Source organism: Drosophila nasuta, chromosome X, assembly GCF_023558535.2.
Source record: "Drosophila nasuta strain 15112-1781.00 chromosome X, ASM2355853v1, whole genome shotgun sequence".
Taxonomy (NCBI): Eukaryota; Metazoa; Arthropoda; class Insecta; order Diptera; family Drosophilidae; genus Drosophila; species Drosophila nasuta.
Window position 1 is genome coordinate 23,931,973 of NC_083459.1, and position 20,352 is coordinate 23,952,324.

Genomic DNA, 20,352 nt, shown 5'->3' on the forward strand with positions numbered 1-20,352 from the left:
CAAATTCAACTCGAGTCACAGCTCGTTAAAATGCCAAATGTTGGCCTTTACTTTACGTGAAGCGACGACAAAGAACGTTAAGAACTGCACTTTTGAAGAGGAGCGTAAAGGAAAAGAAGAAGAAGGGGGGAAGCGTCATCGCTGCGTCACACACGAGCGATTTTGTTAGCGAGAGTTTAGTGCTGAACAAAACAGAAAGAACAAAAAAAACTTGTCTCTCTCTTCCACTGTGTGAGTAACATTTGCGCTTTGTCTTGCCTTTTGCATTCTAAAGTTAAACCTGCTGTTGCCACTTGGCCAGTTTTGTAACGGAAATTGCAGCCGCTGTCTGCAGTCGAAACACGTCGAGTAAAACACACACACACAGAGACGGGAACGCGCGCTCACACGCATACTTAAATAGCAAAAAACAGAACGAAAACAAACATTTGTTCTCTCTTTCTCTCTCTCTCTTGCATTTGGCTGCTTCTTCGTGATATTTCCAATAATTCTTTGATGCTTATCTTGCAGGTAGCTAAACTGAGTGAGTGTGCGTGTGCGTACAAGTGTGTGTGTGTGTGTGTGTCTGCGTGCGTTGCTTGCTTATCGCATAGCGCATAGCTTTTGACACGCAAAGAAAGAGCGTAAACTAGAGAGAGCAAGCGAGCGCAAAGTCAAAGAGAGCAAAAACCGTGTTGTTGTAATTTGCTTTTGACTTTATTTTTTTGTTGACGACATTTCGTAACCGCTTTTGCCATAGATAAGCAAGCGCAACTGACTCACACACACGCTTTTTCATTCTCTCTCTCTTTCTCTTCAGTTTAATAGTTGCATTGTTTATGCAAATGTCCTTGGCACTGCAACAGGTTCCACACAACAACAACAATAACAAAAAGAACTAGAATAGTTTGCTGCCACAGCAACCAAAAAAAAAAACAACAAACACTTTGCACTCGGGAATTTAATCAATACTTAGGAACCTTGAAAGGAAGTCAACAGCAAACAAGAAAAAAAAAGCCAACATTTTTTATTTCCCAACTGGATCACTTTTTTATTAACTTTCAAGCACAGTTGTTAGAAGATTTCTGTTCAACTTTAAGTTGTGCACTTTGTTTATGTCCATAGTTTTTCTCTCTCTTTATTTTTTAGCGCTCGTTTTTTGTGTTTTTTTTGTTAACAACAAACTGGGCGTCATTTCCAAGCGGCTTGAAAACCAGTTTTTTTTTAATTTTCTTTACGTTGCGTTTTTCATTCATTGCTTTTGACTTGTTTTTGTTTTTGTGTTTGTTTTATGCATATTTTTTGTGTGTTTGTTTAATGCATATTTTTGTTGTTTTTTGTTTTCTTTTTTTTGCCTTGCATATTTTGCTTTTGTTTATACAAAACTAACTAACTGATTTCCATAACTTTGACACACGTGACTCAGCGTTTGAAATTCCAGCGCAAAAAACAGCAAAAAAAAATTGAAAACTTAAAACCAGAAAAATATTTCTCATAAGTTTTTTTGTCACACATTTTTTGGTATTTGTAGTTTAGTTTATTTTTAAATGCCAGACAACAAAAAAAAATGCCACTCAAAATGCCGCAAGTTATTTTTATGAAATATTTGAGACAAATAAAAAACCAAAAAAAAAAATGACATAAATTAAAGAAACAACAAATATATATTACCAATATTATATTGTCTAACTGGCACGCACACACACACATACAAATTATTGTTGGTTTTTGAGACAACGTCGCCGCCGCGTTTAGAGAGCGAGACGTTAAGAACTCGCGCGTTAACCAAATTTTATAACAGACGAGACGCCAACAAAAACTCACAGACACTGACAAAAACACGGCGCAACGCACACACCAACACTCACACAGAGAAACGCGTGTGAGATGAGAGCACAAACAAAGAGCAGACGCGTCCGTTCGCCACGACAAATGAAATGAGAATGAATCGACGCCAGCAACTGAGTTCGCTCTCTTGACGTCGCGTTGCGAAGCCAGCAGACAAAAAAGTAACACACAAGCAAGCAAGCAAGCAGAGCAACACAGACACAGAACGCATGCGATGGCAACATGTTGACAAGGTGGCAACAATGTTGCCAGCTGCAAATGTTGCCAGTCAAACAGCAACCGAAAGGCGCCAGCTTCAGTGGAGCGAACGAACGCAAAGCAAAGCAAACGCCGTTAAAAAGCCGTTAACAAATTGTTGCGGCGCACAGTGGCATTTGATTTTTTTTTTCACGTATTACAACATTTAAATTGTATAATACAGACAAACAAATTTTGTTTCCTATTTACTAAGTTTTTTTTTTTTAATAATAAATGAAATTTCGGTCTTTATTTTAATACTTTCTATTTGCCAACTTTGTGGAAATAATACTTTTTTACTTTTTAAGTACTTTAAATAAGGTTTCACTATATTTCTTATATTTCTTATATTCTATATTATATATTTCTTAATTTCAATCCTTGCTATTTGCTTACTTTGTTGAAATAAAGTGTACATCAAATCTAATTAAATTTTGGTCTTTATTTTAATATTTTCTTTTTACCAACTTTGTTGAAATAAGGTAAGCATAAAATCTAGTTCAATTGAAGTCTTAATTTCTTTCTTTGCTATTTAATAACTTTGTTGAAATAAAATGTATATCAAATCTAGTTAAATTTTGGTCCTAATTTCATTCTATGCTATTTGCTAACTTTGTTGTTATAAAGTGTATATAAAATCTTGTTCAATTTAAGTCTTAATTTCAATATTTTCCTTTTACCAACTTTGTTGAAATAATATGTACTTCATATCTAGTTAAATTTTAGTCTTCAATTCAACATTTTCTATTTGCTAACGTTGTTGTAGTAAAGTGCACATAAAATCTTGTTAATATTTCAGTCTGAATTTCATTCGATTCTATTTGTTAACTTTATTTGTACTTCAAATATAGTTAAATTTTTGACTTCATTTCAATCTTTTCTGTTTGCATACATAAAATCTAGTTCAAATTTCGTTCTTCATTTCATTTGTCTTGTGATAATTGCAATAAATGTATTTCTAGCTTAATATTCGTGTTAATTTGTTGCGTGCTGTGTTGCTTGCTTTAGCCGCCACTTGTTGCCCTTCTTCGAATGTTGTGCAACATTTCGCATATGTTGCGCAGCATGCTGCGCGTTCTCCACATTCGATTTTGTTGCCAAATATGCATAGATCGCAGGCACAGTGGGCTACAACGTAGGGAAAGTGTGTGCAAAAGATCAAGTTGCTGATTGGAATTGTAGCATATTATTTATACGCTTTAAATATTTGATGCAACTTTAGTGCTGTTATTTTTAAATTTTTGAAAATTTTTCAGAATATTTTATTTACTTTTTTGAACAAAAACATCTTTAAATAAAAATTTTAGGGTTCTGCTTTTTTCTATTTGCTCTAATTCTAAAATGTTTGTTGATCATATTCCATATTAGAATATTATTTAGGCTATGCAAATAGTTAAATGGCTTATGTTTCGCATTTATTGTAGAAACTTTTTTTCTTTAAATTATTCCATTATTTTGTAATAATGGGTTCAACTTAAAATCTAATTCGGATGCTTATTGGAAATGTTTTATTGAACATCTTATTATTTTTAAAGCATTTATTTCGCGCAAATTTATTATATTCAAATTCTTGCTTTTATTTTGAATATTCTGCTGATACTTAAATGTTGCTTAACTTGATTTAATAATATAATATAAATTGTGCTGTGCATTTTTGCATTTTTTGTAGAAACTTTAATTTTTTCATTTTTTTTTTTCATGAAATTTAAATTTCTTTAATAGACACATTTCAAAAACAGATTTTTGTTACATGATTTGTATATTCTTTTCACATTTCCAATTAGCTTGATGCACTGTGGACTCAGCATCAATAATTGACAAAAGTTTCTACAACAATCTCATTAATAGTGCCAACTTTAAATTTAATGCTGTTTAATGTGTTTTTTTTTTCGTTCGTTCGTTGAGAATTCTAAAGTACTAAGAGCTTGTATAAATATTGCTTAGCTGTTTGGCTCGCATTAACTCTCGCGGCAATTTACTAAATGCAACTGCGTATCTGACAGATGCGAATGCGATTCGTGGATACGAAAATTACAGCGCAATGCTGCAAGTATCTTTCAATGATGTTGTTGTTGTTCTGGCATTGCTTGGCAATTTATCAGCACACCAACACACACACACACACCAACACACCCCTACAATGACTGTCAGGTCACCCTTCACCCCCTCTCTCTGGACCAATAAGTGATTTATTGCATTGTTATTTTGTCGTTGATGTCGCACTTTCTGCAAAGCGCTTTTTATTTATTGCTCAACGATTTGAAGTGTGTTAATTTTATTTTCCAATTTTTGCCACTTTTCCGCATTCAACCATAAACCGATTTTCCATACACGCACTTTTTCCGGGGCAGACCAAAGAGAGAGAGAGAGAGGGAAAGAGGAGGAGAAATATGATGCTAACCGACCTTTGGCTTATCCAATTTCAATTTTCAATTTTCAGTTATGTTTTCATTTGCTTTAATTTTGCTAATAGCCATGCCAAGAAGAACGAAGAGAACAGAGAGAAGAAGAAGAAGGAGCCAGAGAATTACGCCACAGGAGCGCTTCCTGCTTTTTGGCCTCAGGCCAGATAATAAACTTCAAATTCAACTTCAACTTCAACTTCAACATGGCTTATGGGTGGTCTCAACTAATTCTCATTTTTTTTTGTTTTTAAGAGTATACCCTCGATATTTTTCGTTGATAAAGGGGTATATGCAAGTGTGTTGAAAGCAGAATAGAATTAGGAATTAAGATAATTGTTAAGACCGAATAGAATTCAGATAGTATTTTCATAAGATATTCTTGATTGAAGTCGATAAAAAAAAATACTTCTTAAATTGCTAAAATAACTTTATATATTTGTTTTGTATATTTTAGTATTGTTTAGGACTTTTTAGTATAAATAAATGCTTATATTTTAGTATTTCACATATTTCAGTATTATTTAGTATATTTAAAGTATTTTTACATATAAATAAATATGCGATATTTAGTATGCTTTGATGTTAATATTTTTTTCGTATTTTGTAGTATTATTTATTATTTTTAAAGTATTTTCGCAGTATTTTTACATATAAATAAATTTGAGTTCTTTAGTATGCTTTAATATGTTAATATTTGTTTGAACTTTTTATGCTTTAAATGCTAATATATTTTTGTATTTTTTAGTATTATTAAAGTATTTTTTCAAATAAGTGTGGGTTCTTAAGTATGCTCTTAATATATATGGGTAATTCTCTGAGGGATGTCGCGTGCGACCAGCTTTTCAGTTACAAAAAAAAACATATTCTGAAACAATTTTAAAAATAAGTAAAGGTTATTTTTATAGCTCTAGATTAGTACTTTAATTAGAGCTAAGAATGGTTTTGGAATTTTTTTTCTGTTTTGTTTTCTGTTCTGATAATTGCAAAAATTAACAAATTCGTACGCAAAACCAAAAAATAAACGAATTTATATATTTTATCGTAAAACAGAATAAGTTACTAAAATCAATCTTAGCTCTAAAAATAGTGCTAATCCAAAGCTTTAAGAATAACCGTCACTTATTTTTCAAATTGTTTTAGTTTATGTTTCTTTTGGGCACTGTAAAGCTTTTCGCACGCGACATTTACCAGAGAATTACCCATATAATAATTAATGTTATTAATATTTCATAAAGCGTTGTTTTTCTTATTCAAATTTAGTACAATTGCTCTTCATTTACATTTTTATATTTTGCTCAAATAAATGGGATGTTTATAAATAATCATTAGTATTTAATTTTACATATTAATTTTTTAAGAATTATTCATCATTTTAGCTAAATATATTCTTCATTTTCAATAAATGTTTGCCATCAATTATTTATATTCTTTGCTTTTGCAAGCTTTTTACTATGCGCTTTTATTGATTAGGCAAATAAACAGCAATAAATTGATGAACATTTTAATATTAATTAAATGAAAACTGTCTGCTTTCAAAATTTGCTGTGTCTAGCTAAAAGTTTAGCTGAGTTCGGTGGGACTGTTGAAGAGTTTTTGCATAGAATTTAATATTTCGAAGACTAAAATTACTTCTAAACTGTTTTAAATACTTATAATTACATATGTAAGGCATACGAAATATAACATTTCTTTGGACAAAATATTGAATGTAGTACTTGAGTATTCTAAAATATGTTAAGAGATTTAGCTTTATTAATTTAATTATTATATATATCTAAATCATACTAAAGAACACTCATTTATTTATATGTAAAAATACTACCGAAATACTGAAAATATATTAAAAATATACTGAAAATCCCGAAAAATTATTATTGTCTAAAGTATACTCAAGAGCACACATTTATTTATATGTAAAAATACTACAAGAATATACTAAAATTTTAAAAAATGTATTATCTAAAGTATACTCAAAAACACAAATTTATTTATATGTAAATATACTATAAAAATATACTAAGCATATACTAAAAATACGAAAAAATGTAATATCTAAATTAAAAATTTACTAATAATATTTGTGAAAATATTCAAATAATAAATACTTTCCTTTGCTCAACTGTAGTGGAGAATATATTTTAGAAATACAGTCAGTATGTACAAATAACTTTCTTTAAGTGGTATCTGCTAGTCGTGCACACAGTTTCTCATTATCGCCAAGAACAATTCAAGCCTGTGATCCAATTTGATGGCACAACCAAGACACCTGCATCAAAGGAATCATTTAGACGTTTGGCCACATCAACTCTCGTTTCATCATTAACGGAATTGAATTGAACAGAGAAATCAGATCTCCACACAGAACTGCAGACAAATTTCTCTCAAATGATGCGAAAGAGAAAGAGAGAGAGAGAGAGAGAGAGGAGAGAGCCTAATGATTATCAAATGGTTAATAACTCTATAAGCCATTAAAGGCATAACGATTTTAGCCTCAAACTCGAAAACTCGAACTCAACTCAATTTCAGTCTATTCCACATATTTTTCTCTATCTTTGTATTTTGTGATTCTTTTTCTGTTTTTTGGGTCTTTGTGTGGCCACAAAGCCATTGACTGACAGGTTTTGTCTGTTCTTAACTCTCTCGCCGAGTTCACTGTACACTCTGCACTGACTAATGATGCCAGCAGCCAGATAAGAAGCGAACGCATCGCATCGCATCGCATTCGAACAAAGAAGATGATGAATTATTGTTTTCAAATTCGAACAACACAAACACACAAAAGGTAGAAAACTACTCGGATTCAGAAAACTGCACTCGCATAATAATAAATTGATATTTAAGTATGCGCTTTATAAGTTCATTTCTCATTTGCAACCACAGTCGCCGAGTATCCTTTTCTATATTCCTTTTTTTTTTGTGTAAGGATGAACTCGCTGCTCATTGTCGGGCTAGATGTGTCAATAATTAGCTGTGCAACACCTCAACAACCGTGGCAAATATCTTCATCAGGCAATCTACAATCAAAAAGTCATTAAATAATTGCGGGTACAGTATTCTGAGATCAAAGTGAAAACATTTAATTCAATTTACCACATTATGTAGAGAACTCTGAAATTTGAAATAAAATAAAAAACTTAAAATTTTCTTTAAATATACCTAAGCCATATACCGGAATATACTGAAATATACCAAAAATACCAAATTATAAACTATACATACAACATTCAAATTAAATATTAGTCTTAACAAATCGATTTTATCAAGTGTTGAAAGAATTTAATATAATTTATCACATTACCCAAAGGAGAGAACTCTGACATTTGATATAAAGAGGGCATTTTATATTTTGTTAAAATATATAAAAATAATAACCTGAAAATACTGTAATATACCAAATAACTTTTAACTTACAAATTAAATATTAGTCTTAACAAATCGATTTTATCAAGTGTTGAAAGAACTTCCTCTATTCTGTCTTTCAAAAACAGTATTTAAAATTTATACTTTAATTTATACAAAATATTTATGCTATTATACATATATACAAATCTGAGCTATATTTAAATATAGTTCCTTAAGTTCCATTATAGCTAATTTTAAATTATATTAAATTAATTTGTGAGATTGTCTTTTGCCACAGATAACAAGTAAAAAGATATTTCCTTGCAAGATATTTATTTAAAATACTTTGAATTAGTCGAGTAATTGAAACAGCAATATTATCATAGGCTTTATCTTTAGGTTATTTGATACATGAGTCATCAAGTAAACTAAAAGAATATAAAGAGCAGGATTAGAGCCTTCTGTTTGACCTCACAACCTTACCAATTAGACGTGGACATGCCGAAGAGCACAAATGACAAATGCTACAATTATATGCTGGAAATTTGAACTCCTTCTCTATGTTGCTGCTCTCTCTCTCTCTCTCTCTCTCTCTCTCTCTCTCTCTCTCTCTCTCTCTCTCTCTCTCTCTCTCTCTGGCTGACTATTTTTCTGTCTAAATACCGGCTACCCATAGGATAGAAGGGTATAATCATCATTTTGTGCCGACCAACTTTGATTGAAAATCTAGTATATTTTCAATGTAGTAGTATAACGATATACAGTATACAGATCTTAGTATATTTTAATATTTTTACGGAATTTAACTGTCTAGTGTATTTTGAACTCTATGATCTATTTTGAATATAGTAATATATCGATATACTGAATGTATACTTTGGTGAATTTCAGCATTTTTAGGAATTCTCTCTTAGTGGATGTATCCCAGTAGGAGTAGTAGTAGTATTAGTATATTGATATACACATTCACAATATAAAATATACTATATTTTAAACTTTACGGTAATAGTATATCGATATACCGCAAATACATTTAGGTATTTTTCAACATTCTTACGCTATATTAATTTGGAACTCTATAGTATTATATCGATATAATATATATAAATTTTGGTATATTTCGGTATTTTAACGATATATTAACGAAAATTCTGCTTAGCGGATATCTAACAATTGACCCTCGACGAATATATGTCAATATGCACATTTTCGTATATAGTATTTTAATTATGGTATATTATTGTTAAACTCGATGTTAGTATATCGATATACCAAATATATCTTTGGGTATATTTGAGTATATTTACGGAACGCTTTAGTATATCGATAGACTGTGTATACAATTTGGCATATTTTAGTATTTAATGTTATATAAATTCGGTATATTTTAACGTAAATACTACTTAACCGGTATCTCACAGTCGGGCACACTCTTCTATACATTTCTCACTGGTTTTCTATGGCAATTGTTAATCTAGTAAGCTGGCTGTGTCTTTGAAATAAGGTCTCATTAAACGCTGACATGTTTGCAAAATGTGCAAATGATATTTGAGGGCTGACCTTTAATTAGCTGAGCGGGTCATCGCAGCAGCAGAGGGGTTATTTCTATCTACCTACCAACCAACATAGCTCGTATTCCTAGTCGACCCACATGACATGACCACAGCAAAAGCAACAGCAACAACAGCAGCAACAACATTTGCAACATATCCGCAACATATTCGGTTGCCACAGCCGCAATGTTTCGTTCTGTTTCGGACTTCCGCTTTTGACCGCAAAATTAAAAACTTGGTGACTTCATTTTCATTTCATTTGTCGAATTTCCTGCAACTCTCTCTCTCTCTCTCTGTCTCTCAATAGTTGTGCGACCTTTTGACCCTTGGCGCGTGACTCTTTTAGGGCTCTTCAAAATTTGCAATTTCATTGTCGCAACGGGCGGTCAAATGTGCCACACAGCGCACGCGTGCCCCTAGCCACCCTTCCCCCTGCCCTTCTTCCCATTATTCCCTTCTACCCTCACCCTTTTGTGCTCGTAAATATTTGCCACATAATGCGCAAATGGCAACAACTCGGTTCGCATTTTTGTTCCACTAGTTGACTAAAATGCTCTCAGTTCTCATTGTTGTTGTTGATATCGTGGGCGTAGTTGATCTATGGCTTTTCTTTTCCATTCTTTTCTTTTATTTTTATTTGGGGGGGTTGTTGGTCATTTCCTGCCTCGAGCGCATTTAATTGATTCGAATTCGAATATCGAACAGTTTTTGGATTAACGACCAGCTGAATCGTATCGAATGCATCGAATGAAGTGAATCGCAATAAATGAAACTCTAAACAAAAGTCCGAAGAATTTACTAGACATAAATTGACTGTCTCTATTAGGGGCTAGATTATCGCTGAAGTGAAAGCAAAACGAGTCATAACAAAGGGATTAGCCAAAGGTCAGAGATGCAGATAATGTTCAAAAAAGGTAGATGAAGAGGTAATAGGTAAAAAGATAGATAGAAAAACAAGTTAATAAGTTACTTAAATGAAAAGTAAAATTAAAATAGAGATATATATAAAGATATATAACTTGTTGTTAGTGATTCGTTTGAAAAACTAAAATTTTAAGATAGATTATATAAATAGAGAAACAGTTTGCTTATAATGAATGGATTTCTAGATGAAAAGATCTACAGCTATAAAGATGAGGTAAGATATAGCGATAAGTTTGACTAAACAAGTATGAAAATCGAGTGTGCTCGACTGTGAGATACCCGCTTTGTATTTCGGTCGATTATGGTATATTAAAATACTAAATTTATCAATAACGGTTGTATATTAAAATACTTAAAATGTTATTATAAAAATATCAAATAATATTATACCAATAATCTACTAATTATACTAATATACTATTTTACTAATATACCAATATACTAAACTATTAATATACTACGCTACTAATATACCAATACTACTAATATACTAAAACACTAATACACAAAAATACAAATATATTAAAATACTAATATACTAATATTCTAATATAATATACTAATATACTGATATACTAATATACCAATATTCAAATACACTACTATACAAAAATATACTAATATGTTAATATACCAATATACTAACATACCAATATATAATATTATAATACTAATATAATAATACACTATTATAATAAGATATAAATATATTAATATACCAATGATACTAACATACCAATATACTACTATACAAATATACCAATTCACAAATATGTTAATATACCAATAAACTAATATACTAACATACTAATATACTATTTATTATCAGTTTTAAAGCCTGTAACTTAGTCAAGCACTTTAAGTTGTTTTTCATTTACTTACAAAATACAATGTAAAGCAACAATGTGGCCACAATTGAAGTTATAAATTGTGCACTTTCGAGTTATGCATACTATGAAGTTTTGCTGCTGCTGCTGCATCAAATAATATTTACACACAAAAAAAAAAAAAAAAGATTAAGAGCAGCAAGCTGCAAAATGATGAAATGCGGCGAAAATCCAGCATAAATATCAAACAAAGACTTGAAGACTTGAAATACAAAACAAAGTGTGTCAACTGTCAGGGCATTTAGCATAGCTTGTGGCAAATGTTGGATGAGTGCGTGTTGCATGGTTGCAAGTAGCCTCGACGTAATGTGACAACTGGTAAGCTGAAACAGAGAGTGGGAGAGTAAGAGAGACATAAATACATTTGATATATTTGATGGCAAATCCCAAAACGCAAATCGCAAACGGAATCGCAAGGCAAGAGACGGAGTTAGAGTCGAAGTTAGAGCCGGAGAGCAGCTGTCTAACATTGAGGTAAAGGACAATTAGTGTGCGGCCGCAGCTAATTATGGCCAAGTCGCCACAGGCGGCGGCGTTGTGCGTTGCATCGAGGTGCGAAGCTGGATGAAACTGGAGGCGAGCAGGAGGAAGGAGAAAGTAGGAAGGAGGATGGAGGATGGAAGAGAAAGGCGAGGTCAGTTGCCTTGGCAATGCGTTGACATTTTCCATAAACTGTGAAACCCTTAATTAACTTTTTGATAACGAGGCGACGCGATTCGGTTGGTGGGGTGATGGGAGGGGGGTAGGGTGGATAACTAATACCCACCCAGATCCAATGCCAGACTGTCGTCTCACATCCTGCAGTTTGTTTGTTTTGCCTAGGCCATTGTCCATGGGCCGTCTTTTGTTTGTTGTTGTGCAATTTGAGACCAGTCGAGTCCAGCAACAACACAAACAATGCGACAAACGCGCGCACATGCGACCCAAAAACCAGCAGAGAGAGAGAGAGAGAGAGAGAGAGAGATCCGAAACCCAAACTCAAACCTCATGTGCTCAACCTCAGGCCAAAGCCGAAACTAAACCATGCCTGGGTGACACCCTCGACTGTGGATTGTTCCCCACATTTTGGCTGAATTTATAACACACACCAAACACACACACACACACACACACACACACACACACACACACACACACACACAAGACACAGCACATACTCACAACAAGGATGCGACACTTTGTTTGTTGTTTTTGGTGTTTCGCTTTCGCTTTTGCATCGCTCGCTGCCTCCCAAGAGAGTGAAAAGCGAGCGAAATTATCCGATCAAAAGTGAAACTGAAATAAAATTCATATAATGCAAACTTTATGTTTTTAATAGAGCGCAAACATTTTGCTAGTTATTACACAAAGAAAGAAAAATTTAGATTGAAAAAATCTTGAATTCAGATTCCTAAAAAGAACAATCTTGAAATAAGATAATAAAAATAAAGATACCCTATATTTTGAATATAGCGCAAAACATTTAGCTAATTACTACAGCATTTCATTCTATAATAATAATTCTATAACATATGTTATATATTATATAATAATAACATACACAAAGAGAGAGAGAGAAAAATCTTGATGGAAAAACTCTTGATTTACGATTTTTTCTATCCCAAAAAGAACAATCGTGAAATAAGATAATAAAGTTCATACTAAATATGAAATGCAAACTTTATATTTTGAAGAGAGCTCAAATCATTTTGCTAGTTACTAAAGCATTTAGTTATTAAAGTATTTCATTCGATAATAACAATTCTATAACATAAATATACACACAGAGAGAAAAATCTAGATTGAAAAAATCTTCATTTACAATTTTTTCGATCCTAAAAAGAACAATCTTGAAATAAGATTTTTTGGTTGAAGCAATCATGAATCAAGATTTTTATGTTAAATTTGCATAAAAAATTGCAAAATTTAATTATGCAAAAATATGTTCTGCACATTCACTTTTGTTATTCTTTAGTGGAATAAAATTTAATTTGTTTTGTTGCCTTTGACTTTTTTTACTGACAATTTTTGAGAGAAGCAATTGCAACAATTATAAAAATAATGAATTTTAACATTAATTTTTGGTATACGGTATATTAAAATATCAAACATTTTATTATATAATATTATCAAAAATACTTTAAACTGATAAAAATATAAAATGTTGAAGTAAAACAAATTTCTTATGCAAGTTGAAGGGATTTTTTATCCTGAAATTTGCATTTCTTTAAGCATTTTTATTTGAGATGCAAGCTTTGATTAGAACACAACTTGAATAAGGACAAATTAAATGTTATAGCTTGCAACTTGCAAACTTTTATTAAAAAAAGTAAAGCTTCCACTTAATATAATTAGCTTATAAAAAATCTTGGGCACTGTCAATTAAATAATGAATATAAATAATTACACAAATTATATTTGAGATATTTTTGTATTCATATGCATTAAAGCAACCCATGAGATTTGCGTAATGCATACAAAACTGCGTCTTTCAATTTCAATATGCAGTTTAAAGTTGAAACTAAATTTGAGCTAATTTGTTGGATTACATTTTTATTTGCTCTGTGTGTGTGTGTGTGTGTGTGTGTGTGAGTGTGTGTGCGACCCAAGCGGACGGCAGAAAGAGCATATGAAATGGAGGCGGAGAAAAAGGCTCGACTTTGACCACAACAAAGCGGAAAAAGCGGAAAAGAGGAGGCGGCAGCATGTAATCTAGACGACTCGTCGCCTCGACTACCCGAAAAGCTAATAATTATAACAGAAATCCCAGGCCTAGTCACCTTCCCCTCTCCCCTATCCCCCTCCTCGCTTGGTCTCGGCTGCAGCCTTATAATGCGTTTAATGGCGGCGCATTATCCACACATTGCTCGACCAAACAGTGACAGGTCCAGTGCCTGACCAGACTCGGTTTTGGCCAGAAGCCTGAAGCCTTAAATTTGCCCACAAACACACGAGCACGGCGCTCGACCTTTTTGTTTGCTTTTTTGGTATACCCGGTAATAATAAATAAAAGAAGGGTATTATAATTTGATGAACCAGCAGACAATTTCGTATATTATTGTTATTTTTATAGCTTTGCTTTTATCGAATACTCTCAAGATTCGCATTAGTTAAACATTATTTTGTAATCCGTCTGTCTGTCTGTCCGCCACTTCAAACATTTATAACTCAGAGACTATGAGACCTAAAGTTATGAACTTTTGAGACACAATTCGTGTTGCGCCACGCCCATTTTATCACCTTTAAATGGAATAAATATGTAAGAAGAATTAACATATTTATAAATGTACCTAATATTAATATTCTAAAATAATTACAATGCAAAATAATTTAAGATTGTTGGTCACACTGGCTTAAGATCTTACAACGCCTACTTTAGTCGCTTCAGAGCGAAAATCACAAATTGAGGAAGTAATTTTTTTATTACTTATCGTACTTTAATTGGTATGTAATTAAAGTGGAAATATAATTATAATAGTAAAATGGCAATTTTAAGCTGTTTGGTCACACTGATCTTCATTTTACAATGCCTATAAACTTCAGATCAATGTTCATTATGTAAAATACATTCTACAGCAATTTAAAATGCATCACTTAAAACTACATAAGATAAAATCCTTGATAAAAATGAAACTGAAAAAAGCGACCAAACATTTCGAAGGAATACCACAAATAATTTGTGGTGTTTGGTCACACTGATTAAATATCCTGTAATTCTAACAAGCTTCTGATAAATGTTCATTATATAAAATGCATTGTATAACATTTTAAGTTGATTATAAAATACTTGAAAATAAAAAGATGCAGCCATACTTTTCTTAGGAGTGTTACAAATAATTTATTACGTTTGGTCACACTGATTGTTATTGTATTTCATACACATAACTAACAAGTATTTCGCAGTCGAGCAAGCTTTAAAAGACACCCAGCATTCTTATATGTATGATATTTTTTTAGTTCTTACTGGAGCGTCAGGCAAATTTATTTTGTTACAATTTTTTTTTGCTGCCAGCAAAGAGCGCAGCTGGGTGTGTGTGTGTATGCGAGAGTGTGTGCGGGTGTGTGTGGTGTGTGTGCTGTGCTTCAAAGCAACATTGTTAAGCCGCACCGCATGCAGACATACTTTGTGTTTGACCACATGGCATAATGAGTGTGTCCTGCACAGGGACCGTAAGTACATGCGACCTGAACAGGCTCAGGTGTTGGCTATGTGTGTGTGGGTGTTGCAGTAGGTGTATGTGTTTGTGTGCGACGACACGACAGAGGCAGGTAAGCAGGATGTTTGCGGTTGTGCAAGGCAGAGAATACTCGTATAACCCGTTCATTTGCCCATGCTGCCAGCTTAATTAGAATATTATGTGAATGCGTCCTTGCCTAGTCCTTCACACTTTGCTAATTTATTGAGCAATTTATTGATTAGTCCGCTCTCGGTAAAGTCCAGCTAATGCCAATCTCTAGCATTGAGCATTACAAAGGTTCAATGTACTTTGATTCGCAGCTCTTTAAGTCGTGCAAATTATCGGGAATAATCCTTAAACAGCATGTGACTAATTGATCACATTTACATTTGCAAATTGCTATTGAATGTGAGCACTTCAATGTAATTCATGTTAAGGAAATATAATGTATGTTTAGTATATTAAAATACCAAATATATTATTATCTAATATTACCAACCTCAACTGCACTTTATGGTAAGGAAATTTGATATATATTTAGCATATTAAAATACCAAACATTTATACTATTGGATGATTAAACTCAAGTGCACTTTATTGCAAGGAAATATATATATTTGGTATATTTAAATACCAAACATATTATTATCTAATATTACCAACCTTAACTGCACTTTATGGTAAGGAAATTTGATATATATTTAGCATATTAAAATACCAAACATTTATACTATTGGATGATTAAACTCAAGTGCACTTTATTGCAAGGAAATATATATATTTGGTATATTTAAATACCAAACATATTATTATGTTATATTATCAAAAATGTTTTAAGCTAATTCTCCACTAAGTCAAAGATCACAATTCCCATGCATGTTGAAGAGATTTTTGTATTCTGAAATTGTTTCTTTTTTTAACACTTACATTTACAAAGATTTAAAAAACAATTTTAATAATATTCTCAACATTTCACCTGAATTTGTCAATAAAATTTCATATTTCTCAGCAAAAGTATTTCAACTATTTTTGCATCATTAACTAATGTGATTTTTTATAATATGTTTTGTGCCCATTTTTTCACAAGTATTGTTTTGATAAACATTATGAAAATCTATCTAAAGCGATTCATAGAAAATAAATATTTTACAAAAATAAATAAAATATTTTTAACGTGTTTGTAATAAGTGCATTAGAAGCTCTACAATTTGTTGTATTCAATATTTTTAAAAATTACTTTGTAAATTTTTTTTTAATTTAATATACAATGAAATGAATTTTTATTAAAATAATTTAATTAATATATGTATTAATTAGTCTATTACCTTGTAATCAATTTTATATAATATGAAGCTAATTTTGAATAAAGTAATATTAAGATATTTCAAATTATGATTGAATGAAAATTGTTTATTCTTTTCATCACTCTAATTTTCATTAGAGATTCATCAACAAGTTCTGCCACACATTGTGTGGCTTCATCTCATTGATGATTCTCTTGGCTGCTGCTCGAAATAAAAATGTTTTGCTACTCGTAAAGTTGGCCAAAGCAAAAGCAACTATTTGGTACCTGGTCGTAAAATCTTTAGGGTTATTTCAGTGTGCGCAACCCTTCATAAAACAGACAGCAAGCGAGATGGTCGTAAAAACTGATTTGCTGAGAATTGTTGGCGGGCAAAAGATGTTTATGACGATTCCACTTTATTAATTAAGCAATCTAACACAACTGTTTTAAGTGCAATTTGGAGCTGAAGTGTAATTGGATTGTAGGGAGAACAGTAAAAGGAACTTTCAGCTGGAATTTATAAAATTTATCTAGGCAAAGCTCTCGAGTTTCCCAAAAAAAAAAACGAAAATGAAAAGTGAATTGACCAGCCCTCCAATTACGAAACTAATTCAGGAAATGATAACACAAGCATTAGATCGAGCAGATTGTGGAAAAGTAGCGTGTGAACTGCTGGCCAAAGTAATCGGATAGTTTTTCTTTTTTCTCTCTTTTACTTTTTGTTTTGTTGTTTATATCATGAACTCACCGCACACTCTCCACCCACATGATGATGATGATGATGACAGGGGTTTGGGTCTAAAAGCGAATCGCAGCCTAAAGCATATTGTGCTCTTTATTGATATTGGGCGAGACAATGTGATGAGGCTTTAGTTGAATGTTGCCTAAAAATGGTATAAGGTTACCTAAAGAACCGGGGAACCAGGGAACCACAAAACTATGGTATTCATTCTTTGCTTCCTTCCATTTCCTCGCTGAATGGAAATGTCAATATTTGTCATTACCGCGTGGCATTTTTCTAGCGAACTTTTGCGGCATTGCTTTGTGGTTCTATTACTATACACGATTACCTTCCTCTGGGGTTCGGTTCGTTTCGGCTTTTCCTTTGTGTGTGTGTGTGTGTTGTGGCCATAAAAAGGAAGACTAAGACAAAACAAAAGCCGCTTCGCTGTTGATTATGTAATGCCAATGCCGAAATTAAGACGCAGTTGCAATCGCACTCGGTATCAGTTGCCAAGCGGCTTTAACGACTATTTGCTAGCACCACACACACACACACACACACACACACACACAACGAGGAATAACAACAACAACAACAACAAATACGTAAAAACGGATACCAAATAACAACATTGTTTTTGTTCTTGTTGTTGTGCGCTGCCTGCACTTCACAGTTTGTGCTCTTCCGTTTCCGATAATCGGATATGGAACATTCGTTAGCCGTGGGACCGACGGACCAACCAACCAAGCAACCGACGAGTGCCAAACATGCAAACAATGCAATGTTCACATGCCAGCATTTCGAATTGGAACCAACAAAAATACTTGAACCGAGGATACGTATTATATTACTAGCTTTTATTGCAACTGATATATATGCATAATAGATATATTGAAAAATAGTAGAAGTAGTAGTATCGCATAATTCAACGAGTAACTAGCGACGAGTGAAAGAATTACACATAATAAATAGACTATGAAGCGAAGTAATGATTTGACAGCAACGCGTAACGAGCGAAATGTAATGAGTAAAAAGTAACGAGTTGCATATGACGAGTGAAAAGTAACGAGTTGCAGATAGCAATTGAAAAATAACGAGTAAAAGACAACGATTGAATAGTTACGAGTATCAGATAATGAGTAAAAAGTAACGAGTTGCAAATGAAAAGTAACCAGTAGCACTGACGAATGAAATGTAACGACTAGTAAGCAAAGAGTTAGACAGCATACCATAGTAGCGAGTAACGAATAAATATATAGAGGAGTGTAAATAAAATAATAACTACAGCAACGTGCAACTAGGAAAAAGTGACGAGTCAGCATACAAGCAAAGCTAATATGAATGACAAGCGAGTAGCGTGAAAAAAGAACGAGTGACACTAAAAAGAACAAAATAAGATGGAAGGAGGCAAATATAACGAGTTGGTATACACTAGTGTATAACTAATGTTTATGTAACTAACAGTTCCGAACAGTCAACAAGTTCCGCCAAATATAACAAAGTGATAAGTTTCAAAAGAGTAATTAAAGAGAAAAAAAATTAAAATAACGAATTCCTTCAATGCTCTTGTATAAATAACAATGAAACGCAACCGACGAATATGAATGAATACATCAAATATGTGGGGATTCACATTTTTTAGAGGTGCCAAATAAACTATAAAATATACCAACTACTAAAGAATTAAAGTAAAAAGGTATTATACAAGTAGAATAATTACAAACTAGTCTAAAGTTCCTTTTTTTAATGAATTGACGAGTAAAATAATTACAAACTAGTCTAAAATTTGGTTTATTCATTTAATTGACGAGTGAAATAATTGAAGAGAGGTGTCAAGTTCGACTATAGAATAAAATTCAAGGCATCTATTGAATTTGTATGGCTTGAGGAAACCCAAGAAATAAGCAGAAGACTATTACTAGATGGGGTCTCCATAGTTGGTGTCAGCTGCGTGCAACGAGCGAACGATCAATCAATTGATCAGTGAGCCTTCCACTTTCATCACGCACTTGTGCGAAGGATGCTCGTCGTTGTCGTTGATGTGGCAAGTGCCTGGGCCTGTTTCGTGGGCAGAGCTAAGCGGATTAGGTTACAGGCAGCGTGTAAAGGACAATACAGGATGAGCAGTATAACAAAAAAAGAAGGAAAAAAAGCAGAGGAGAAAAGAAAAGGGAAACAATTCGCCAAAATTCAACCACTGACAACAATGGGAGCGTAACACACACAGTGAGCCGGGAACAATGCAAAAACGTTGCACAAGAAATTGAAGGGCTGGGGGAGGGAGTCAGTGCGTCATGTGGCAAGTGGATTTGCAGCTTGTAATCCTTTGTAACAAAATTAACAAGAGAAAGGAAAATAAAGGACATAAGAGTTCCGCCCTCGTGCTGAGGATGTGTCATCGATTACACGAGAATTGCATCAGCGATTATTTAATGCGATTTTGATTAATTTTTAAAACAAACGAAGTTTTGCTCGTTGCAAGTTTTTTGCTTAAGTCTTTCGTTGGCAACCCCCAAGTTAGAGAGATAGAGAGAGAGATTCAAGTGGCACTTGGTAATGCCACAGACCAAAAACAATTGGCCGAAAAGTTGCGTCTGTCTCGAGTGCGCTGGGACGCAACTTGAAAGCGCCTTGAGGCATGCAAATTAACCAAAATTCCATTTGCCACACAAACTTGAACGCATTGTACAGTACGCACCAAGTGGCATGTGGCAAGTGGCAAGTGGCAAGCGTAGAGGAAGGGATGCCAAGGCATGCGGCAGCTGTTGTTGTCGTTAAGTTGCCACATTTCGGCGATCCGTTCTCGTTAAATTTAAACGGGATACGCATAAAAAAAAAACGAGTTGGCGAAAAAGTGTTGCAACGAAGCGCATAAAAAGCAGCAACAGCAACAGCAACAGCAGCAGCAACAGCAACAGCGGCAACAACAATAACAATGGCCATGTCATCGATAATGATGAGGCTCATTTGGTGGGCAAAATGGCGCTTTTTTTATGCTCGCATTTCTTTAA

At 33.1% G+C, this 20,352-nt stretch overlaps 1 protein-coding gene across 7 annotated transcripts in view; it reads right to left on the minus strand.

Annotated features, from left to right (window-relative positions):
- LOC132795138 (fasciclin-2) overlaps positions 1–1,920 on the minus strand; it is a 104,240-nt gene extending 102,320 nt beyond the window's left edge. For 4 of the 7 annotated variants that reach the window (XM_060805635.1, XM_060805637.1, XM_060805634.1 and 1 more), the window contains exon 1: positions 1,651–1,920. The gene's annotated coding sequence lies outside the window, so the exon portion shown is untranslated. The remainder of the gene's footprint in view (positions 1–1,650) is intronic. The other 3 variants (XM_060805638.1, XM_060805636.1, XM_060805640.1) reach the window with 1 other exon arrangement.
- Positions 1,921–20,352: the final 18,432 nt, after the last annotated feature.